Here is a 25,805-nt window from a genome sequence, read left to right as displayed (position 1 = left end):
GTGCTGCGTCTCTGTGCCTTTTCACGCTTGGATACTTATCAAGAATCGATGCCATGGCAGAGCTTGGAAGGTATGTCGCACGTAGACGTCTTCTCTATCACCCAGCTGTTCCAGCGAGTTGCTATCAATAGGAAACGAAATCGGTGGTTGCTATTATGTATTAACCATGGCTATGTTCCAAATCTAGTCAAATCGATCACATGACAGCACAAATAGAGCAATGCTTTGGAGGAAGGTAGGTTTTCGAAGGCAAAAGTATGAAGCAGCGAGATCGAAAGTTTTTCAAACGCGGCCCGTCCATACGGTTGTGTGCAATCTGTCGCCGTCGCCATAGCCTCCTACCCCTCCTTTGTCGCCACTGGATCATGCCCGTTTCTGGACTGCAAGTGCCGCAAGTTACAAATACAGTCTTAAGAATAAAGTAAAATGCTGCTCCAGAGGCACATGAATCTTCATGCACGTTGCACTCACGAAACAAATCCACACGGCGTTAATTCTTGCTCGGTATTCAAGCGAACGAAGACAGAGATACAGCACTTTGGCATGCCAAGGAAGCTTTGATCATGCCGCCAGAACGGCGAGACTTGCATTAGACGAGTTGCTTCTTTTTCTTGCGGTGCTGAGCTTTCGTATAAATTTCCACGTGTTCTCAAACGCAATTCTCACCGTTCGGGGTTTTAACAAACTTCTTCGGTAAATGACAACGAACGAGCAGAAAACATGTCTTCAGCTCGCTGCCGCCCAGCCTCCGCAATGCTCCAAAAGGTTGACTGATAATCTGTGTCCCAAGGTGGCCATCCGGTGGCCGCACCTGAGCTCAACGACCAAGCGGAGGCGCGCGATACAGCAAACTGTCGTGGAGATCAATGGTATTGCTTGCACGGCGTACTATTAGTCTTCAGAGCAAACACAAGTGTCACTGCGGTCGCCACGTCTTGATTGGGTGAGGTGTACCGTGACGTCTGGTGACGGACTCCGCTTCGGGCTCTGGCATCTGGCTCGCTTCCCTGCGCCTGTTCCCTCACGATCGGAGGTTTGTGATCATGCTGACCTACTGTTCAGCGCTGCAATGCAATTTCCAAAAAGAAACCGGTATCATATTTTACCGCCCGAAAACTTCGAGATTAAAGAAAGCATGGACAGTCAGACTAAGGATGGGAAAGGCACCGTCACCATCGGCCGTTGTGTGCTGTAAGCACGTTGAGAAGCGGGGCTTCGTTTACCCAGTGTGCAAGGCGCCTGGGTGAGGCTTATACCGACAGAATTTTTATAGCTGTTCCAACCGTGTTTGTCACGTTCACCTTTATAATTGAGTTATAAGTATGGAAAGCTATCGGTGGAGGCCATTCCGTCGATGAACCCCCCCGCCCCCTCCACACCATATAGCGCGATTGTGCAAGGGGTTGTGGAAGCGGCGGTGTAAGTGTTTTAGAAACTGAAATTCTGTTCTTTGCAGGTTCATGAGTTAGGAGAACATCAGACCCCGCTTTGCGGGCATACAAATGGCATTAAGTCAAAGGCCTTTGGGTGGTCTCACTTGTGATTTTCTCTTCATGGCCCAGAATATATTTAACATGGTGCTCGAGCAGAGTGCAGCTTTTTCGCTGAGACGTTTTTGTTTAGAAACAAAGATGAAAAAACCTCTTACTTTATTCAAATCATCAGCAGTGTTGATTGCGCAAGATTTAAATATATTGCAATGCTACTGCAAGTGTGGTGGCATTTCTTCCTTTTCATATACCAGCTGTGATTCATGCGCTGTCTGCCCTGGAAACCATGCTCGGAATGTTGGTTGAAGTTTCGCCTGTAGCTACAGACCATACCACAATAAGGCCGCATATAATAATTCACATTTGCTATGTAAAACGCGCACAAAAAAAAAAAAAAAAAAAAAAAAAAAAAAACAGAAATTAGTATGCTGACAGCTAACGCCGTTTCAGTCTTTGAAGGGCGAGTGAGGGGATAAATTTTGTCCTCAGCATGACGTCACCCCGACTCGCCGTAAGGGGTCGCCACCCAAACTTCTGGGTACAAATACTCTCACCATACAATGCACCTGGTATTTGTTTAGCCCCTGGCCATGAAATCATTCTCAGTTTGCCATTACATCTCACCGGGAGCCCGATTTTGGTCATTGAGGTCTCAACCGCCTTGCACTGAAGAAGCTAATAACGAGTTCGTTTCATGGCACTCGTGCCCACGCGTGTCCACTCGCAGTGTGGAGCGGGTTCGTTTCAGCCGGCACTCCACGAGTGGTTGCACTCTCCGAGTTCGTTTCATTGCTGACACCCCACGCGTGCATGCACTCACTGCACCGAGAAAATCGAGAGTGTGCCAATATGCAATCCCGTCATGCCTCGCTCCGGCGAGGCCGGCGAGGAGCGGGAGCAGACGACGAAAGTTCGTCTGCTACGATGTGTCGTGGAACTGAAAGGAAAAAAATTAGGTTTTCTGATAGAAATTGCGTCCTGCGGGCAACGGAATCAAACGCGAGCTTGAACTGTGAGCGTCTCCTATTTCATGAAGGAAGCAGCTGACAAACCGTGCTTTATTTGGAGGTTTTAAGGCGCTCTGTTGCAGTAAAAACGCTAAAATATACCAGTGTGTAAAGAAATTCTCAGAACAAAGGCATCAGCGGCCGCCGAGATGTTTATCACCAACGTGTGCGGGTGGAAAATTGAACATTTGTCGACAAAACTCCCCCAGCAGAAACCTTTGACTGCCCAATAAGCATTAGAGAAAGCTAAACATAGTGATTTTACCCGAGGCTTCGGCAACATCATCATGTTTAACATTTACCTACGTCAGCTAACTTGCCCCGTCGCATTTTGTTCGAGAAAGCTCTCGTTCTCGACGCCCTCACCAAGGCTAATATCTGATCCACCTGTAATGACGATCGAAATCGAAAGTCCCACGAAAGGTTTTGCTGGATATTCCAGCAGATTAGTTTTAAGCCGTACCCTTTCAGTGGTCCACGCATAATGCCATGCTCAAACGGATCAAGCATCTGCTCGGACAGCATCATCAGTTTTCTTCAGTGTAAACGGTTATGAGAATTGAAGGATCGCAACCAGCTGCTTTGTGGACAGCTGGTTGCGGAAATTTACGCCGTCTGTAACTATCTCTATGACAGCCGAGTTGCTTGAAGTCATCGCAACTATAAACTACAGGCTGCAGCAACCAACGTTTGTAGATAAACGTTGGTAGCGACTGCACTCTCGCATTCCCACCCATCACTCCGAACAGCAAATCGCCAGTTTCGGTTTGAGGTTGGTATTCTTTCTACAACATAAATGGCGGCAGCATCAGTCTTCCGCAGTTGGTGCATTTGGCGAATACGTTTGAGTCCAGTTCTGCGTGCAACACTCTGTGAGTGCGATGCATTCTGGGAGAGAACTCGAACGGCGCCAGTGCGTGTGAAACGAACTTGCTATCAGGGGTGGAAGCGCTGCGCCAATTGCGCCACCCTGCGCCAATTCACTTCCCTGCGCCAGCCTGCTCCTAAACGCCAATTTCAACTTTTTTTTTTTTTTGTGTTTTTTCTAAATTTTGCGGAAAACGGTTGGCCACGGGCCACCATGAGGTGTGTACTTTTGCTTAGGTGTCACTGCGGGTGACTCGTACCAACTCGACTGGGGCTCCGAACCATGTCTAACCTCAGGGCGAGGCGTCGATTTTAGTTCATCGAGAGTGCGATGTCGTTTTTTACTACAAAGAGTTTATATACAAACACATCGGTTTGGTTTCGGGCATAGTTGGTTGGCGCGGTTGGAGCGCGCATGCAGTTGCCCGTGGTCCCGATTTGCCGTGATCGTGGGAGTTGGTGCCTCGGCACCGGTGGGCTACCTTGGCCATTAACATGAGCAGAAGTAAGTGGTCTTTACTAGCTTTACCTGTTATTTGGTCGCCTACCATATTTGGACGCTTAGCCGTGAAGAATCGCGAGCACAGGCACATGCGTTCTCGAGCTCAATTTGTCTTGTCAAAACGAAACCAAAACCATCATTGTGTGCGCGAATGTGCACGCTGTCGTGTGTTGTCTACCGCCGTCAAACCACTGGCGAAAACAATACCCGCGATCTTAAGCGAGTTGGTTAATTGGCAGTGCTACATACTTTTTTGTTTCTTTCCTTTAGCGTGGAGGAGTGGGGGTTACATCAGAAATGCCGTACAACACTCCCGCGCTGCCGATTCCTGTCAAGAACGCACCTTAACTTGCTATAGCCACTCTACTCGTATAAGTTTCTGGTTGGGGGGGGGGGGGGGGGGGTTGGGTAGGGTAGAGAGAAGTTGGTGGGCTTTTTGTTACGTAAGAAGGGAGCCTGCCCCGCAGTGATCAGCGCCTGATCAGCTACATCTCATTTTCAGTCTCGTTCAAACTGTCTTCTCTTAAAGCACTTCTACTGAGTGCACAAGAACTCATAAGGAAGGGTGAGGCAGTTAAGGACATGGACAAGGTGGGGAGTGGACACCTCCTGCTAAGAGATGTGAACTCTAAACTGCCCAAAGTACTCGAGCGCATAAAAGAAATTGACTCTGCTCTTCAAACTGTGAAAAAAAAGGTGAACTTCAGTTGTATCTAAATTACACAGATTCAGCTTAGTCACAACCCTTTTTTTTGAACATGGAGCCTGTGGGCTCTTCTAGTCAGTGTTTATGCTGCAAATGTATTAGTGGCTGTGATATTTTTAAGACAATATATTTTTCCATCCAAAGTAATTAGATATAGCTTTGTATGTTAACTTGGGTGTAGGGATTACTGTATTTTATGAACAGGGATTAAGAACATTTGTATTTAATGAAAACAGGTCAGCAAGGACTGCTTTATTCTGAAACATGTTGTGGTACCTTAGTTTTTTTTATGGAGACACGCAATGCACAGCATTTTATGGAGTACATAAGGTTGCGTTGCTCTTCTAGTCGATGCTTAAAGCTGCATATGTACGAGTGACTGTGGTAGTCTAAAGATATAAAATACATATTTTATTTTGCATCTGAATTTTTGTCAAATGTCAGTAGCCTTGTATTTTGTTACTAAACTTGATATAGGGCTCTTTAAGTAGTGATTGAACATCTGTATTCTTTATTAAACAAAAACTGTAGTCAGCGAAGGTAGTTTATCTGACACCTTGCAGTGGTTTAGTTTTCTGTATACATGTTTACAATTGGTCTATTAAGTAGACGGTTTTGTACTGGCGTGGCTCAAGTTAGGCTTTTATTGTCGGGGCCTCCCATATAAAGTCTATCCTGACTCTGCCTGCTGCCGGAATGGTTCTCAAAGCCTTTCCTTTGCATAAATTGCCAATATTCCATATTTCAATACAATAGAAATAGAAAAATGTGTATGTATGTTGCTTGAAAATTATTCTGGGATGTGCATGCATATATTTTTGCTACATTTTCACATTTAGAAACAACAGATCACTTTTCGACATTTGTTTCACCTCCGTGACCTGCTCCAAAACCTACTTCTACGGCTACAAAACTTATTTTTGCTGCTCCCGAGCTGCTCTAAAGCGAGCGTTTTACTGCTCCAAAACTGCTCCAAAGTGGGACTTTTGCTGCTCCCAGCCCTGATACAAAAGGCTCTAGCCCGCTTCCACCCCTGTGCTATAAAATACCGCTACCAGACGCATCGTCTGCTAACATGGGGGAATAATAATGAGTTTGTTTGCTACTAGGTATCATTCTCTGACAGAAACAAAACGACGAACAGACTGGCAAGTCATCTGCGAACAGAGCCAAAAAGGGACAATTGTCTGCTACGAATTGTGTGCCGCGCAGAGTGAGATCAAAAACTAATTGAAATATGGAACATCGGCTATTTTACGGATGCAATTGTTGTCCTGTGCTTCGTTTTGCTATGCTGATTTGTTTTCTGGCCGTGTGTAACTTGACGCCCACTGGTGCTAAAACAAGAGCTTGAGACAAGCACCACCTTACCACGATATCGATCTCACTATCCAAAAGAAGGTGACAGGTTCTCACCAAAAAATTGCCTCGTCGACAGCAAAAAGAATTCTTATTGGTCAAGAGCGCTCGTCTGTGGCACTGTGTCCAATCACAGTGCGGACTTAGTGAGATATTGATCACGATCTCAACGATGACCAAAATCGGGCCCCAAGAACATTTTCTTCTTTCGGTTTTGGCGCTAGTTCTCTGTGTCTGTGAAAGTGCCTATATATTTGCAAATATATATAGATTTAAAATAGAAAGATGAAGCTAATTTTTTTAATTATTTATTGTGGGCTGGAATTAGGAGAAGTATTCTTAGAAATTTGGTTCTGTCATGTTTCACTTCTGTGACAGTCATGCAAATGTGTATGCATGCTCTACTTTCAGTTCCGAAAAGACTAAACGCGCCAGACAAAGATCGAGCTAATGAAGGTAATGCCGGAAGGAGTGGCATCCATCATCAGTCTTGCCTCCAGGAAGATTTTGAGATGCAACAAGGAGCTGCTGGAGCACATCACCATGATCTCAGTGGAAGGTGCCAACTGCAAGCTCATGAAGCGTAAGCTCCAAGTATTGGATGTAATTGCTGAGTGCCTTTTCCATTGACAAGAAGGCCCCAACATTTTCTAAGAACTCCAGAAGGGTTTTGTTGTTGCATCTTTATACTCGCAACTCATTCACGTTGCCAAGTTCGTTTTTCTAGCCTGGCTCAGCTGGCAAGCTGAGCAGTGAGTCTGAAACTGTACCATTGTTTCCAGTCAGACTGTCCATTATTATTTATTGTCCTTCCCTGCTATTGTGATATGTCTCCACTGTAGTCATGACAGGTGCTTAAATGGTGGCTCCTACTTTCTACACATGGGTCCTAGGAAACAGTTTGTAGGTGATGAGGTGCCCACAATCATGGGCGTCAGCAAAGTGGCGGAAAAGGGGGGGGGGGGGGGGTTTACCTTTCAACCCTATAACTTTGAAAGAAAACGAGGCCGGCAATAATTATTGCCGGCAAAACTCTGCGGGCAATAATTTTTTTGTTTTGTTTAATATGATTTGGGGCATTGAATTGAGCCCAGTCCGGCCATGGCGCATTCACAGCTCCGGGAGAAAAAGGAATCTACAGAAGAAAACCTCTTTTCACTCTTCCCCCTTTTTATTCTTGGTAAACGTTTGCAGTCCACCCCCCCCCCTTCCCCTTTTTTTACGCTGCCTGGCGTCTCCCATCACTTCCGCCAGTCCAAAAAGGGTTTGCTTGCCACAATTGGCGGTTTCCTTCTTTTCTCTATAGCATCCTTTATGCTAAAGTAGAAAGAGTGTAGACGGAGCTTCTTCCCCTCACCGTACCGTCTTAACCTGCAACATACTTTACTCTCGGGAAGAAGATAATAGTTTTGTATCTTTTCTGCCGCCACAAATGCTGTGCAGGCAGTAGCTTAGCATGTTTGTGGCAGAGGCTTTTGCTGCCACCACACACCACGCTAAGTTGAGTGCCACGGTGTGTGCATGCCACATGTCGCATAAAGCAGGGCACTTTCAAGCTGCGTGGATGCAATGACGGCAGAAAAAGCACCAGCGGAGCGGACATTACAGAGCATGTTATTAACAGCACTGGTTAATTCCCAATAAATCACAATCTGAATCATTACTGTAAAACCATTTATTTTCGCAAATCGGTCACAGAGGACATAACCGCGGCCACTAAATTTTGCGAATTCCAGTCGCCTGCATTGAAACTCTTAGAGATCATGAAAGCAATTTCGAAATTTTATTTGATGACTGAAATGGGCGTCGGGCTCGTCTCAGACACTGTTGACCAAGTTCCAGCCCGAACAGAAATTTGTGTGCCGCACCAATCAATTAAACAGTTGTGGGGACGATGCCTGAGACCTCCCCCCCCCCCCCCCCCCATAGACGGCGGCAGAAAGGTGAACTAAAGCGCGCCGTCAAAGCGTGACGACAACGGGCTCCTCGTCAGGCGATTGCTTCAAACGGTTGAAACGAATGATGCGCTCTTGGTTTAGAATTTGGTGGTGAGATGTCATACAAAAAAGTAATTTGCATGTTGGATAATTTTTTTTTAAAGTTGTAGTTTGGAATTAATAGGTTTCATAGCGTGTATATGAATAGGTTCCATAGCACGTGTAGCGTGTAGGATGACAAGGAAGAAGAGTTGTGGAAACAAATGACAGCTGTATGCTGTGCTAATTTTGAGACGGTGGTGTGTATGTTCCTTTTTGTTTCCTTGTTTCAAAGAAACAAAATTTTGACAGCAAATTTTGAACCCTGCTAGTGCACACCTTTGTGATCCAAAACTGACTTCGAGACCCAGTAGGTTTCAAGGCCGGTTTCAAATAAGAAAACCAACGCCAAAGTCAACTTCGAAACCTGGGATGTTTTGAAGTGGTTTTTGGTGTTAGTTCCCGAAAAGATACGTTATCAGTTTGGTGGCCGGGAGCTAAAAGCATTTCATGCTTAAAATCATACTCATCAGTGCGGCCTTTATTATTCTCTGACTGAAACAATTCTGCTTTTATATGCAGGAGGGAACCATCCCAACAGCACCCTGCGTTGTCTTCTCGGGGTACGATGTGGAGGCAGCGAAGAGCATGAACATACACGCTAATACAGTTTGGCTTTTCGAACTGCAAGATGTGGAGGATGGCTTTACTGTGGTCATGGTGGCCTACTGGGTTTTCGGCTTAACCCATGGGCAGAAGACGTACAATACGAGCTGCCTTCTTGAGAGGCTTTGTCTTATTCCAATCTACTCACACCTACGGCCAGTTGCAATCAAAGTGTTTAATACAATCAAGAAAACACCTGTAGCCTGACTGTTGATCACATAGTGCGATCGCCAAAGTCTGTGAAACTCCTGCCAGGATTGTTTCGATTTTCGAAATCACTAAAGGCTTTGTTTGCTTTTCTTGAGATGGCAACTGCAAGTTGTGTGGCTCACGTACCTAAGTATGCTTCAATACATGACCAGCTTTATTCGTTTATATTCTTCACATTTCTCTAGTCCTCTGTGTAGTTTCCTAGTCGTCAAACTATTAGGCACCTGTATGGAGTAGTTACATCTTGTTTTTACGTTTTTATCAAAACGGTTTGTGTCACCATGTCTGGAACTCAGCGCCCTTGCTATGAAATGTCAAATTAATCTTATGTTGAGATACTTTCTAAAAGTGGAGATGAGCGTGCACTGCTGCATTTTCAAAGTTTCAGAAATGCTCTTTTTTAGAAAAAAATAAAAGCCAGGCATTGTTGTGGTATATTCATAACATTGTGGCTTTCTTGAAGAATGCGAGCATTCTGAAGGTGTTGCCTCAGGCTTGCCAGGGTGACAGCGCGGTCGAAGGCGACAAGTGCGAGCTAGTACACGCTCTATCGCAAGCTCTTGTTCTGCGAAAGCACTTCGCAAAGTCGCTCTTACATGCCTGTAGCCTTTGCTGCCCTACAGTGGTAATGGTAGGCAACTCCGGCTGACACAAGAAATCATCCCATCACTGCCACACTCCGTTTCCCTTTAAAGGGATGGTGAACCGAAATTTGGATTTCAGAAAACGATGCAGAAGCCGTAGGCGGGACGCTACAATCCCTACAACACTACTAGTAGTCATAAGGCGATATCCCGAATAAACGGCTGTATTTTTGGAAAAAGAGGGTGAGATTGAACGAGGCCGATGAGGCGCGTGACGTCAAAATATCCCGTTTCCTCCTCTCTCCGCTTCGCCCCCTCAAGGCGGCGAGGCGGAGAAGACGCGAGGTCGTTCCCTCTCCTCAAAGAAACAAGACAAACAAATCTGTCAAATGCGCCTCCTTTTTTTAAAAAATAAGGTCATCCGTTCGAGATATCGCTGTATGAGTGATGTTTTGGCGTTTGTAGCATCTTGTTACACGCTTTTGCCGCCGTGTTTTGTGGAATCCAGATTTCGGTTCAACATCCCTTTAAGTGCAAGTGAAACCGAAATGCCAAGAACGAGCACGTTGTCCTGAACGACAGTTGCACTGCACAAGCGCTCATGCTTAGCACCGTTCAAAGCATGAAGCTTGCTCTTAAAGCCTCTGCATCGGGCTTCCTGTTGCAGCTCGTGTTACCGAAGCAAGCTTTTGAGCAGACATTTTTTTATAAGTAGAAACTTCACCTGCACCGCAGTGCTCGCACCGGTACTCGAAGTACCTTGTTGCGGGATTTTAGATAAAACGGAAGGGCACTGAGCAGTGCAAACTTCGATTATGGTCAGTTGAGAAGTATTCAGTTGCAGTAGTTGTTTTGCTTTACATACAAAAAGGCTGGAGTGTGCTTAAATGCTGGGCTAGCAACAAATTGCTACCAGGGGCCCTATGCTACACGACGGGACCAAGCGGAATCAAGGGACAGGAGCCACCCAGCGACCTGGATGCAGGGATGGGTTCAGCTTCCACGGGATTGGTGCCTCCTGGATCTTGTCCCAAAGGGCCAGCACCAGCTGGATAGCCTCACATTGCGATGCGGGGATGGGGATGCCGAGCGAGCTTGGGACGTGCCGCTCATTCAGTCTGAGGGCCAGGTGCTCCCACTGACTGGCTAGGTGCATGTTGATGAGTTCCAGGAAAATGTTGTTTACACCCAGCCGCCGGACCTTGGCGCTCGACGCGTACGGCGGCACCCCCAGTGCCAGCTAGTACGCCTTGCGAATAATCACGTCCATCTTGCCCTTACCTCTCGACAGCAGGTTGAGATACGAATTTGCGTAGGTGATGCGGCTCGCGACGAGTGCTTGGGTCAACGGATCAGGTCCGACTCCTTGAGCCCGTGTCTGTGACTCGTTATCCTGCTCACCATGCGCATGACTTGCGTGGTTGTCTCGACGAGTCGGTCGACCGTGTACTTGGCTCCGCCGTCCCGCTGGAGGTGAAGGTCCCAGGATCTGAACCCGCTTCACCACCGGCACGGGGGTACCATCCTTTAACGTGAGGCGGATGTCCGCCTTTTTGTTCTTCGGGAATCGGCTTGCCCGCGCGGACGAGTAACAGCTGAGACTTATCGGGGGTACGCTGGAGGTTGCCAGCCTCGAGGTAGTTCTGCATCGTCTCGATGACTTCTTCGAGGAAGTCTTGCCTCCCGCTGTCCGATCCCGACATAGCCCAAAGCGCCAGATCGTCCGCATAGAGTGGCATAGAGTGTATGCTTCATCCGGGGAATCCGTTCCAGTAGAGGAGGCGGCTTTCACATCGCCAGGTAACAAGGTGGGTGACAGGACCGAGCCTTGCCGGGTGCCCTTGCTCGGGATCGGGATGGTGCTTGTGCGTATGGACTCGACTCCGATGGTGGCCCTCCAGTTGCTCAGGAAGTCCCGCACATAATCATATATCCGGGGCCCGCACCCAGTCGAGGCCAGGTTCTCGAACTCCAGCGTGTGACTGACAAGGTCGAGGCGCCCTTTATATCCAGGCCCAGGACCGCCCTCGTCGTCGTACAGGAGATTCTGTCAAGGATATTCCCCTTGATCTGGAGCAGGACATCCTGCGTGGAGGTGTGACCAGAGCCCAAAAATGGTGTTCAGGTTGGCATTGAGTTGAATATTAGAAAAATTGTAACGGGTAATTTTGTAATCAATTACAGCAAAAAAAGTAATTCAATTACAAGGATCATTACTCCTTAAAGGAAGTAATTGAAGCGTTACAAAATTACAGTAATGATCATTGTCCTCGAGCCCTCGGGACAATGATCATCACGTCCGGGTCACCACTTGATGTGACTCAATTTTATAGATATCACAATTTAATCGTGGAGACGGCAGTGGGCGTTGTAGTCATTCTAACCCGTGTTTCCTCGTGATGATCATTGTCCCGAGGGCTCGAGGAAGACGTTTTCTTCTTCTTCCGCAGCCACCACAAATGTAATCGATTACAAGTAATCCATTACCTGTAACGCGTTACATACAGGATGGTCCCCTCAAATATCGCTGTAAACACCTCATCAGGGCATGAACAGTTAAAAAACTGGAATGGAGTGTCCAGGTCTGTGACGCTCGGCGGTGTCTCTATATACCTGATGACCTCTATTTCTTTTGGATCCTTTTCAAGGGAGTATATTTTCCCCTTCGGGGCACTTTTCTTGTTTCTGGCGCTTACTACTGCAGGAACTGTTTCACCCTCACTTTCTTCTCTGCTTTCACAGCACTCATTTGATGTTAATGTGGAAGGGAATTGGCCGGATTTCACTCTTCGTTCCACCGTAAAATGTGCTGGCTTCCAATACCTGCCGTAAAAAAGGGTACTTAAGTGCACACTGCATTTCACAGCGCGCTAAACTCTGCCGGAAAAATCGGCGCCTGCACGCAAAGGGGCGTCGTTTCCTCAGAGGTGTATTTTACCTTGAAATTTTGAGGCGCACCTTTCTTTTGCAGCTAGAACATCCTTAAAAATACTAAAAATGCGTTCGCCACGGACGACTGAGTCTTCCGTCGGCAAACGCTGTCGTTTGCATACGCTACGCCTCGAAATTTTCACCCCTGGTCGATCAGGCGCCGATTTTTCCGGTTGCTTTCCCATACCTTGAGCCACCCAGACACACCGCGCGCAACCCGTAAATTAAAAAATAAAAAAGAAAAAGAATGGAACGGGATTGAGTGTTTTGTTTATTTACCGACTTTGTGCGTGGACCGCGCCACGTAGTGCTGCTTGACGCACGCGCGTTTTGTAACTAATTCAGTTGACAGTTCCCTCCGAAGATGAAGCCACTGAAGCCACGGCGGTAATCGGACTGATAGGCTGTTCCCTTTCGAACGGGCGGAAGAAGACTATAGAGAATTCGGCAGCGAACGGGCGGAAAATCGATTACGTACAGCTTCAGTAGTCGACGCTTTGTTTTCTCGATTGCGTTCGCGGCGTTCACCGTGGACTCGCGCACTCGGCCGTAGCCGAACCAGCTGGACGGCTGCCGGCGTGCGTACCGACAGCGTCGCCATAGCAACCACGCCGCGAGTGTGGTTGCCAGACAGAATTCACACGATTTTTGTTTTTCTCGTCACTCACGTTGAGTTACTAGAAGTTAGGCGCGTATCATTATAATACATTATGCTGTAAGAAGTTATTGAGGGATATGTGTACCTATCTAAGACAAATGCAGGAAAAATAATGTTGAAAAATACAATTGGCGTAATCTTTTTATATCTTGATTAAGACTAGCGTGGTCACTGGGCTAACCGATGCGCGAAATACGAGGGCATATATACCGCGCGGGGCAATTCTCGGTTTGTATGTGTAGGATGTATGTACTCTTTTTTTGTGGGTTGTGTAATTGTTCAGTGCTTGAATGTGCGTGTGTGAGCAGTGGTGTGTATCTGTCCATGTCGTGAATCAATGCAGCAGAAAAAAAATTGCTGTTTTTTTTTTCTTAAAATATTTATCACTTTTTTTGTCGCTAGATGGGGGTTGTCGCCGCCCAATTTGAAAAGTGTGGCGGTTGGTGATCTATAACTATAAGAGGGCTAGATTCCATTAGTCCATCCGTTGTGTTCATCGCTCCGATTTATTCCCGCTGGTAGCTGTGTCGCCGTGTTATGCTGCCTGATTGCAACAAAACGAGGTTAGGCGGCTTCCCCAGCGCGTATTCTAGGTGTTGAATGCCGCTGCTCACGCACAAACGTTCATGAGTGGGTAACGCACGTAACAGAGGTGAGCACGGGCAATAGTTAATCGAGAGCCACACGGAGCGCGAGTGCGATACCTCCTAGCCGCTGTCGACAGAGGGGGTCGGAGCGATTCGTTGTCAACTTGTCGTCCACGGCAAGTGGGCGTTCTTTTCAATAAAGCCAGCCTGTCAGTGTTTGTAAAACTATCCCTTCTTTATAAACGCTTCTGATGTGATGAAAATGCGACCGGCATTGAGCAGCCCGAGCGAGACTTCGGCGACAATCTCGGCTGTTCAGCCTCCAGCGGTTTCGGCTTTACTCCTATTACTTGCGGTGTTGGCGCTTTGACATGGAGATGTTTGGAAAGTGTTTTGCGCCCACAGATGGCACCAAACGAGCGTGCGAGCCGTATGCTCTTGCTCCGGCGAGAAGCCGGGTACGGCTCGCCAAGCCTTTTAATCGTATCGCCTGTCGCATACTGGCCGCCATATTGTTTTGAGGGTGTTAGCAGTTACACGATTTTCTTCACCTCCGGCGGTTAACACACACGAATAAAGGCGTTAGCCAGAGGACGAGCCATTTACACGAATAAGGGTGTTAAAATTTTAAGTGTGTAAGGTAACAAACATGCGGGCGGATGTGGGTGAGGCGGCAGCTGTTGTGTCTGCTGGAGTCTTGACCCACCAGCGAGAAAGTCCAGGTGGGAAGGGGTCGGAGGAGTGCCCATCTCCATCGCCTATTCCACATTTCCATAGAACTTTCCGGCCTGTACACCAGAGATGGCAGCAAGGATATTACTGTAATGGAATTAGGGTAATAGATTACTTTTTGAAGGAATGAGTAATGTAATGCATTACTTCATTAGGCTAGTGATTTAGTAATGTAATGAATTGCTTTCAGGCAGTAATTTCGAGAAAATTACTCATTACTTTTAAAATTACTTTTGTCCCAAATCAGAAAGTTTGTTGCAAGCTTTAAAAGAGAAAATAAAATTTATTTTGCGTGGTGAAATGTTGTGAAAAAGCGTTAGAGAAAATAATTGACGGCCACCTGAGCGCAAAGCATTGTTGAAGAGCTGGACAGACGTACAAAGGAGGCAGGAAAGGCGAAGAAGAAAAGCTTACGTGTAGACATCGCTGGAAGGCAATGGCTTACGAACTACAAACACGACAGATTCACGGCGTCGCGTCATCACGACGATACTATATTTCGCTCATCCCTAAGCTGACAGTGCAGTGGGAGGTGCAAGCTAACCAAACCAACCAAACACCTTCTTTTTTTCACCTGTCCCGTCCCTTTCTCCGCTTGTGGGTATGAACGAGAGCGTGGTTACGTGGCGAACGATAGACGTGTGACTGCTCCAAGAAACACGTAGCTTCCACCGTTCATCCCTAAGCTGACACTGCGTCAGCTTAGGGATGAACCGCTCATAGGCTACAAGGGGACGGGCACATCACCAGTGAGTTAAATGCAATTTAAAACTTGAGAGGACAAGGAAAACACGTCCTCAGTCTTGTACTTTCGTCAAGCAAGGTCAAACCATAAGCTTCGCCCGTTTTGAACAACAAACGACCGGCTTAAATAGTTAATTCCAAATGCCTTGCCAAAGCCCGAGAACTTTTCGTGCGTGCTCGAGCAAAGCAGGTGCAGCTCGCGGTATGCCACGTTGCCTTCCCTTGGGAAGATTATTTCGGAATAAGCCTACATGCAGATATCACCCCTCGCTTGTTGGGGAAGCGCACAATTTAGGAAGCTCCCGCCATTCCTCAACTGACGACGCGTCTGCTCAGCCATTATCCAACCCCTTGGTGTGACAATGCGCAATAACTATGGGTCTTCGGGTTTTCGTGAAAAATGCTCCTTGTAAGGAATGACCGAGAATAGGTCACCTATACACGCCGACAACTTTTCTTGGCAATGCAATGGAAAGTACAGACACGCGTTCCCTCTCCCATTTTGAGCGCTGAATAAAGTTGTGCGCGGGATCTCCTCGTCTATACTGCATTTCCAAAAAGTTGTCGCCAGGTATAGTTCTCTTAAAAAAATAGAATTAGATTGCGTCCTAGGCGGAATGGAAACGTTTCATGTGACGACTCCTTGTCAGAATGAGCTGCCATTGCCCGACTTAAAGGGGCCCTTCGGAGCGTTCTGCGATTGTCTATTTATGGCAGTAACTCAATCCACAGGCCCTAAAGATCCTAAAGATCATAAAATCACGGTCATGCGCGGCGGATTTCTTCATTAAAATTGCTATCAAATTCCCCGGCACGCCCCCCTTTCTGAGATGACCCCGGAAAACGGGAGGGGCATCTCTTTACGCGTCAGCCAATAGCGAGCGCAGAGTTCCGGCGTCACTGCGCGTCACCAACACGGCCGACCGCCGACCCGCGGAGGAATCTCTCCGGACTTTGTGCTCGGCAGTCGTCGTTCGTCGCACCGCACCTTCGCGCTGCTAGTGCAATACGCAGTCGCATTCCACAGATGACAAGGAAAAGTTTGACTCGTTGACGTGGAAGGATCGCAAAGCTGGCTTCGGAGTCGGGATCTACGGGAAGAAGGAACATGTGTCCCGCAAACGCACGCCTGCAGACGCCCCGGGAAGCAGGCGAGCCGACGCGCCGACGCATCACCCCCTAGCAACAAGCTTCCGGGGAGAAAACATAGTTCGCTGGTTTTGGAGCGATAATTGCGGACTATGTTTCCCGCACCACAATCAGTTTACGTTTTTTTTAAACTCTAATTTACAACAAGCTTAGAAAGTGTTGCAATAATAACGTTCGCATTCACCGCAAGATGCAGCATTTCCATTGGTCAAGTTTTAGCGATGGGCAGGGAAGGGGGGATTGTCTCCCAAGAGAAAATAGTCCCGATATATTTCTTCTGCCATCTACTTAATAAACGGTTTTTGTAATCTAGAACTTTGAACGCATATTAACTTGCACCTACTACGCAATATAACAACATAAACAGACGATCGCAGAAAGCTCCAGAGGGCCCCTTTAACAAACTGACACGGACTGCAACTTCTAAATCAGGAAAACGCAAACATATCACTTGTTTAGTAAGAACCTGCACCGTTGAATGAACAGCGAAACCGGTGAGTCGTCTGGCTTTCTGAGTCACATCTAAAGAAGCTAATCATCATGTTTAACACTTATGTCGTGTGCGCCAGCAAAACCACTTTTCAGCATGGTTCACTTTGAGGAACATAAGGTTGTTGTGGTGTAAACAGAAAGATCTGAGTTTTGGTACATATAGACAAACTCAGCTCTTTGACGTCACATCACTGCGGTGGCGCTGCTGTCCGCATTGGGCATGCGCAGCTCCTTGCTTCTCCCGGATCTGGTTCCTGCGCACGCGCTCTGTGGGCAAACGAGGCTTGTTTTGTAAACAGTGTTGGTGTATACAGTAATTAAAGTGAGCGAGAATTACTGCCTCAAGGTATTCAAAATTACTGTCAAAGTAATTACAAAGTAATTTCATTACTTTTAGAAAGTAATTGTAGTGTAATGTCATTACCCTCTCTTGGGCGTAATTTGTAATGTAATCTAATTTTTGAAAGTAATTTTTCCATCTCTGCTGTACACAATGAAGCATAAACACAGTAAAATGACCAATTATTATTATGTTCTTAATTATATTAGCGTCTCGAGGAGCATATGGCAAAAAAAAAAAAAACTACAGGAGCACGCGTAGCATGATAAAAAAGGCAACAGTTGGACTGAAAAAAAACTGAAAAAAAAAACGCTCGAAGGGGCGAAACATATAAACAAAAACAAGAACGTGAGGTTACATAGCATTTTTTTTCCAATAGTTTTTGTATTCACTAAATACCACCTAGCTTACCAATAATAAACATCGTCTAATTAAAAAAAAAATCGTTTTGCCCCTGAATTCAATCATTTTCTTAGTTTGAAAACTGATCATGGTGTTACTGAAAGAATGTGGAATGCATAACGCGGGCCTTGTGCTTAGCCTAAATTCATGTATTTCTATTGTTACAAAGCAAAATTTTAACTGAATTTATATTTAGAGGGAGTTATATATCATCGAAGTGCTTTATGTGCCCCCGATACAGCATTATCTTAGCAAGTGCAGTGATAATCCTACATGGCTCTCTTCATGTAAACAAACAAGCTCCCTTGATTGCTTGAATCTAATGGAGTTAATCTCCTCCTGTCACACTACTCACGGAAAGAGGATTTCAACTCTATACCACCTGGTATGCACAACAGATATTAACTCCATATAATTAATGCTTGGGCGAGTTGGATATTCATGTTGTAGGAGAAGCACTAAAGTAGACTCGCTCACCCTCACACTCACACTCACACTCACTACAGAAAAACGGTCACTCACGTCGCGCTGACTTTCAACTCAAATTGTATTTTCGTCTTCTTTCACTTTTTGTTTTACCCGTATTAAATGTCATCTCACTTCGTTCTCTTCTGTACAAAACCATTAGCAATGTCTATCGCACAATTACCTTCGAGAATCAAGATATAACAATTCTTTTTCCGTAAGCGTTATGGACGGACTACTAACACAGGTGTCACTCCTTTTTATGATGTTAGCTGCCTGTATTATCTCACGTGTTAACTGATGATAGTTCTTTCCCATTATGGTGCTATTTTTGAAGTCCGCGGCGCACCCACAGTCACGGCAGTGAATGCCCAAAAGTCCTGAGTTTGCTAATCGGGTGTTGTTGCTGTGTTCCCTTAATCTGTCATTAATACATCTTCCAGTTTGTCCTATGTACTGTTTGCCGCATGATAGGGGAAAGGAAGGAAAGGAAAGGAAAGGAATCACTCAGAAGAAGTGATTTATTCCTTTCCCCTATCATGCGGCAAACAGTACATAGGACAAACTGGAAGATGTATTAATGACAGATTAAGGGAACACAGCAACAACACCCGATAAGCAAACTCAGGACGTTTGGGCATTCACTGCCGTGACTGTGGGTGCGCCGCGGACTTCAAGAATAACACCATAATCGGAAATAACTATCATCATATAACACGTGAGATAATACAGGCAGCTAACATCACAAAAAGGAGTGACACCTGTGTTAGTAGTCCATCCATAACGCTTACGGAAAAAGAATTGTTATATCTTGATTCTCGAAGGTAATTGTGCAATAGATATTGCTAATGGTTTTGTACAGAAGAGAACGAAGTGAGATGACATTTAATACGGGTAAAAGAAAAACGAAAGAAGACGAAAATACAATTTGAGTTGAAAGTCAGCGCGACGTGAGGGACCGCTTTTCTGGTGTGAGTGTGAGTGTGACTGTGAGGGTGAGCGAGTCTACTTTAGCACTTGTCCTACAACATAACTCCATATGTTTCTCAAATAAAATGCTTTTTTTATTAAAGATCTGCCTTTTTAAATTAACCAGCAAATCAGATAAACGCTGGCCGGCAAATATATATTTTTAAACTGTAAGAAATAGGGAAATGGCGCTATCCTATGTAGCCGTAAAAATATCCGACAAAACACTGAACATTCCGATATTTTGAGAGCCGAGACTCCCATCCTGAAACAAGGCTACTTTAGTGTATTGTATAACATAACACAATTGACAGTGCTATTATATAATCACCGTTTATTCGTGACAACGGGTGAGTGCTGCGGTGTTCCTGGATCACCAAATAATCTAATATGGTGACATGATTGTGCTATTTCGAGATAGTGTTTAGGCTCCGGAAGGGGTGGAGTCTCCAAACACAATATTACTCGACGTTACGGAAGCTGGCTCTTCCCAGGATCTTCAAAATTGGAAATCCCTTTTGACAACCTATGCCGCTAAAATGTTTGACTGATACCATGTGGGGAACGTATGGCAAGTTTTCGAAAAAATAAACGACCTTTTTTTAATTTGTGGTTCTGACAAATCTACCATACACAGCTTCACGAGTTTGAGAAATTATTGTATTTTAATGCGCGTCTTCTTTGTGACACTGCTTATCCAGATTAAAACAACAAAATTATTTTAAACATCCTATCCTCTGGAACCAAGTCCCACATTTTATTCTGAGTATTGCTTGTCCCACTGTTTGCACTAGGAGATAGAAAGGGCACCGAAGTGTATTTTGTACGTTTTGTATTTTTATATTTCATGATGTCCCAACGTCAGAGGTTAATGTACTTAAGAGGTTTTTCTCCTCACTGACGATGCGTGGCGGCTCGCACGCAGTGCCTCCGGGTTCGTCTTTTTTCCTGCGATGCCGTCCCGGTGAGCGTGCGACACTCGCAGAGAGTCGGCCATGTTTACTCGACGGCGCACTTCTGTTGACTCGGCTCGCAGTAATGCCTTCCGAGTCCCGTGTTGATCGTGTGCCCCGGGAATCTATTTGCAGTGCCGACGACATCTGCTTGCTTTGTCCCCGACCAAGAGTTTGGGAGGTTCCATTCTGAGTGACTTGAACCGCCGTAAACACCACACGCGTGTGGAAAAGAATTTCCGCTTCTCCGGAGTCGTCGATGTCTCGGGATCGACTCAATGTTGTTCAAACAGGCCGGCTTGTTGGGTAAACACGACGAGAGATAAAACACCTCGTTGAACCGTAACGAAAAACGTTGTTAAATTCCGCACCACGGCTCACAGAGCGGCGTTCGTGATAAACTATTCGTGTTTACTAGGAACGAATCGCAGTTTGTTATTTCGTATTTTGTGAAGCAAGAACATTTCCGATTCTTTTATATGTCAACCTGCCCGCATAAATAATCGACTCCCCGATTGTACTACGATTTCAGAAAGTTGACAATTTATATAAGGACGCTCGGGTCATTAACGAATGCCGCTTACTAGTCGACGATGCATACGACTATCACTTACTTGTGGATAATCTACATATTCGAGCTCGCCTTTTGTGCAACAGAGGTGGCGCTTTGCATGATCCTCAGTACTGAACAAACAGTAGGAAAACTTAAATATTCCACATTAAAACTTTGGTTTTGGGCTAGTTGGTTCATGATAGGTTTAATGTTTAAAAACACCAACTGAGAGGGACAATAGGAAGTAACACAAACGACTGGGACGGGCGCTATTGTTATTTCTAGAGCCCTGCGCGGATAACAGTTTGAGTATCCGCATCCAATCCGCATCCGCAGACTTTGTATCCGCATCCGAACCGCATCCGCCAACTTTTTACATTACTGTATCCGTATCCGATCTGCATCTGCAGACTTTGTATCCGCATCCGAACCGCATCCGAAAACTTTTTACATTGTTGTATCCGTATCCGATCTGCATCCGCAGACTTTGTATCCTCATCCGAACCGCATCCGCAAACTTTTTACATTATTGTATCCGTATCCGATCTGCATCCTCAGATTTTGTATCCGCATCCGAACCGCATCCGCAAACTTTTTACATTACTGTATCCGTATCCGATCTGCATCCGCAGACTTTGTATCCGCATCCGAACCGCATCCGCAAACTTTTTACATTATTGTATCCGTATCCGATCTGCATCCGCAGACTTTGTATCCGCATCCGAACCGCATCCGCAAACTTTTTACATTATTGTATCGGTGTCCGATCTGCATCCGCAGACTTTGTATCCGCATCCGAACCGCATCCGCAAACTTTTTACATTATTGTATCCGTATCCGATCTGCAACCGCAGACTTTGTATCCGCATCCGAACCGCATCCGCAAACTTTTTACATTATTGTATCCGTATCCGATCGGCATCCGCAGACTTTGTATCCGCATCCGAACCGCATCCGCAAACGTTTTACATTATTGTATCCGTGTCCGATCCGCATCCGCAGACTTTGTATCCGCATCCGAACCGCATCCGCAAACTTTTTACATTATTGTATCCGTATCCGATCTGCTTCCGCAGACTTTGTATCCGCATCCGAACCGCATCCGCAAACTTTTTACATTAGTGTATCCGTATCCGATCTGCATCCGCCGACTTTGTATCCGCATCCGAACCGCATCCGCAAACTTTTTACATTATTGTATCCGTACCCGATCTGCATCCGCAGACTTTGTATCCGTATCCGAACCGCATCCGCAAACTTTTTACATTATTGTATCCGTGTCCGATCTGCATCCGCAGACTTTGTATCCGCATCCGAACCGCATCCGCAAACGTTTTACATTATTGTATCCCTATCCGATCTGAATCCGCAGACTTTGTATCCGCATCTGAACCGCATCCGCAAACTTTTTACATTATTGTATCCGTATCCGTTCTGCATCCGCAGACTTTGTATCCGCATCCGAACCGCATCCGCAAACTTTTTACGTTATTATATCCGTATCCGATCTGCATCCGCAGACTTCGTATCCGCATCCGAACCGCATCCGCAAACGTTTTACATTCTTGTATCCGTGTCCGATCTGCATCCGCAGACTTTGTATCCGCATCCGAACCGCATCCGCAAACTTTTTACATTATTGTATCCGTATCCGATCTGCATCCGCAGACTTTGTATCCGCATCCGAACCGCATCCGCAAACTTTTTACATTAGTGTATCCGTATCCGATCTGCATCCGCCGACTTTGTATCCGCATCCGAACCGCATCCGCAAACTTTTTACATTATTGTATCCGTATCCGATCTGCATCCGCAGACTTTGTATCCGTATCCGAACCGCATCCGCAAACTTTTTACATTATTGTATCCGTGTCCGATCTGCATCCGCAGACTTTGTATCCGCATCCGAACCGCATCCGCAAACTTTTTACATTATTGTATCCCTATCCGATCTGCATCCGCAGACTTTGTATCCGCATCCGAACCGCATCCGCAAACTTTTTACATTATTGTATCCGTATCCGATCTGCATCTGCAGACTTTGTATCCGCATCCGAACCGCATCCGCACACTTTTTACACTATTGTATCCGTATCCGATCTGCATCCGCAGACTTTGTATCCGCATCCGAACCGCATCCGCAAACTTTTTACATTATTGTATCCGTATCCGATCTGCATCCGCAGACTTTGTATCCGCATCCGAACCGCATCCGCAAACTTTTTACATTATTGTATCCGTATCCGATCTGCATCCGCAGACTCTGTATCCGCATCCGAACCGCATCCGCAAACTGTTTACGTTATTCTATCCGTATCCGATCTGCATCCGCAGACTTTGTATCCGCATCCGAACCGCATCCGCAAACTTTTTACGTTATTGTATCCGTATCCGATCCGCATCCGCAGACTTTGTATCCGCATCCGAACCGCATCCGCAAACTTTTTACATTATTGTATCCGTATTCGATCCGCATCCGCATACTTTGTATCCGTATCCGAACCGCATCCGCAAACTTTTTACGTTATTGTATCCGTATTCGATCTGCATCCGCAGACTTTGTATCCGCATCCGAACCGCATCCGCAAACTTTTTACATTATTGTATCCGTATCCGATCTGCATCCGCAGACTTTGTATCCGCATCCGAACCGCATCCGCAAACTTTTTACATTATTGTATCCGTATCCGATCTGCATCCGCAGACTTTGTATCCACATCCGAACCGCATCCGCAAACTTTTTACATTATTGTATCCGTATCCGATCTGCATCCGCAGACTTTGTATCCGCATCCGAACCGCATCCGCAAAATTTTTACATTATTGTATCCGTATCCGATCGGCATCCGCAGACTTTGTATCCGCATCCGAACCGCATCCGCAAACTTTTTACATTATTGTATCCGTATCCGTTCTGCATCCGCAGACTTTGTATCCGCATCCGAACCGCATCCGCAAACTTTTTACGTTATTCTATCCGTATCCGATCTGCATCCGCAGACTTTGTATCCGCATCCGAACCGCATCCGCAAACTTTTTACATTATTGTATCCGTATCCGATCTGCATCCGCAGACTTTGTATCCGCATCCGAACCGCATCCGCAAACTTTTTACATTATTGTATCCGTATCCGATCTGCATCCGCAGACTTTGTATCCGCATCCGAACCGCATCCGCAAAATGTGGAACCATGTCGATAATCCTGCTAACCACCTGAGGTTACGATTACATTTAGACTAGCAACATCAGCGGAAATAATGCCGACCGCGTTCTTCCCCGTCCCACGCAGAATCGGAAACTTTCACCTGTGCCCCCTTAACTCTCCCCTGTAGTCTGAACGCCTAAAAAAAAGAAATCAGAAAAAAAAGTTCCGAAAGAGATGAGAAGCAGCGGCAGGAAGACAAAATCCTTTCTGTGATGTTACCGAGCGTATGCGGCCGCCTCGAGTCTCATGGTGATTCGTGTCTGCCAGCGGGCAGATGCGCCGCTAAGTCGGAGTCCAAGGCCTGATCGGATCGACTAACGTGTTGTTCGAGAAAGATCGCGGCCTGCAGGCGCCCAAATATATATATATATTGAAAGAAAATTTTTTTTTTTTTTTGCTCGGGGTGGCTACGGAGGTTGCGTGCGGCAGCCGCTGGCTTTGTTGGCGCCCTGGCGTCGTAACCGGACGAATATGAACTACCAGACTTCTTGGCTAGAACCCTAAGCATATAAAAGAGAAACACGCAATTTACGGGCTACCAATGTGCGTACGCCGCTGATTTCGAATCTTTGCAAACCGTGGCGCCACAGGGTCTCGCTAGCTGTCGAAGCACTACTTTTGTTTTTGGTATCATGACTACACCACTCTCTGCAGAGAGGGGGAGGTTTCTTCTACTTTCTTGTGACTTGTTCGTTTGAGGTTTTCTTTGCCCGGAGAAAGTTTTCCCCTCTTTCCCTGCGAAAGAGCTAGCTTTCTTGGGACGATTCATGCCCTGCATCCTGAACTTTTTCTTTTTCTATAGATAGAATTTTTGACGCGATTACATGCACTAACTGAAGCGATCTTCAGTAAGAATCAGATCTTTGTTGGGATCCCTATCGTTTCTTCGAAACGCGTTTTGTGAAAATACGTTTTGTGTGCAACGTTTCATGGACATACATTTCATGGACACACGGTTCCTCGACGCTTTACGTTTTATGGGCACATGCCCCTGCGACGTTTTGTCGAAAACGCATTTCTTCATTAAGCCGCTAAAAGCTAGCGCGCGATTCACAAGGGCGTGCTTAAGCAAACCATGTCCCCCTCCCCCTTGTAATCCAGGCGAGACGCAAAACGTTTGTTGCGAAAGTAGCAGGGTTGTGTGCGACAAAACGTCTCAGGTTTTTCGATGGAACGAACACGGGAAGCCTTTCTATCCAACGTCGCATGTCGATAAAATGATATCAAGATGAAACGTCAGTCGACGGACTAAATGCCACCGGGCAGAAATTTAGATCGGGATCCGCGGATATCCGCATCCGCAGCCCCTGACATCCGCATTAGATCTGCTATCCGCCAAAATCCATGTAATTTTTATCCGCATCTGCCAGTTTGCTGCGGATATCTGCGGATATCCGCGGATAAACCGCGGATATGCAGAGCTCTAGACATATTTTTTATTGTCCCTGTCATTTTACGTTTTTAAACCTTATATGTTAAATATTCCTCTTAATATAGCTTCGTGGTTAGACACTCGAGGCAGCCCGGGAACTTCAGCATGACGTCTTAAAGGAAGAGTTACGTGATTAAGATAATTATAATCTGCTTAGAATCTACCAGTTTTCTCTTTGTATCCTTTGAAAAGTGTTCAGGACAGAAATTGGGGAATCTACTTTAAAGTTATAGAAGTAACGGGTCAGATAAAGTGAAAATGTGGAGAATTAACTAATTGCTGCCAAAACGGCTGCGCTGATTTTCGTTCAAATACGACAACATTTTTAGCCGTCTTGTACTGCCTGGACACTGGTTTATTAATTACTGCTCAGGAACGGTGCCATTAATTATAGTAAAAATTTTGTCGACGTCCATTAATTTTTACATTACATCTGGAACCAATTAACGTATTTCTTATCTGGGTGTATAATTCCCGTAGACGACCCTCCAGCGACCGAGGTACCACCGTTGCTGTATGACTAGTCAAGTCAAATATTTTTTTATCGTGATAATTGTAATATGTATATACCCATAATAAGACCCTTGGTTGCTCTAGAAGCCTTTCAGGTCTATTACGTTTAACACATATTTACACGATGTTATCTTCTGCAAACCAACACTGAGTGTTTTGTATATTTTCATACCGGTTGCAATTCGAAATCCCGGCGCCTCCAAATATTTCATTTTTCGGCATCTTTGTATCGTTCATCAACTTCAACTAGTATGATTTATCCACGTGCTTATTGTCGGTTTTTTCTTATTTAGAGGTCACATAGGACGATAA

This window comes from Ixodes scapularis, unplaced genomic scaffold (genome assembly GCF_016920785.2).
Source record: "Ixodes scapularis isolate PalLabHiFi unplaced genomic scaffold, ASM1692078v2 PGA_scaffold1__304_contigs__length_218370807, whole genome shotgun sequence".
Taxonomy (NCBI): domain Eukaryota; kingdom Metazoa; phylum Arthropoda; class Arachnida; order Ixodida; family Ixodidae; genus Ixodes; species Ixodes scapularis.
The sequence above is the reverse complement of the archived record's forward strand: the minus strand, read 5'-3'. Positions refer to the sequence as shown.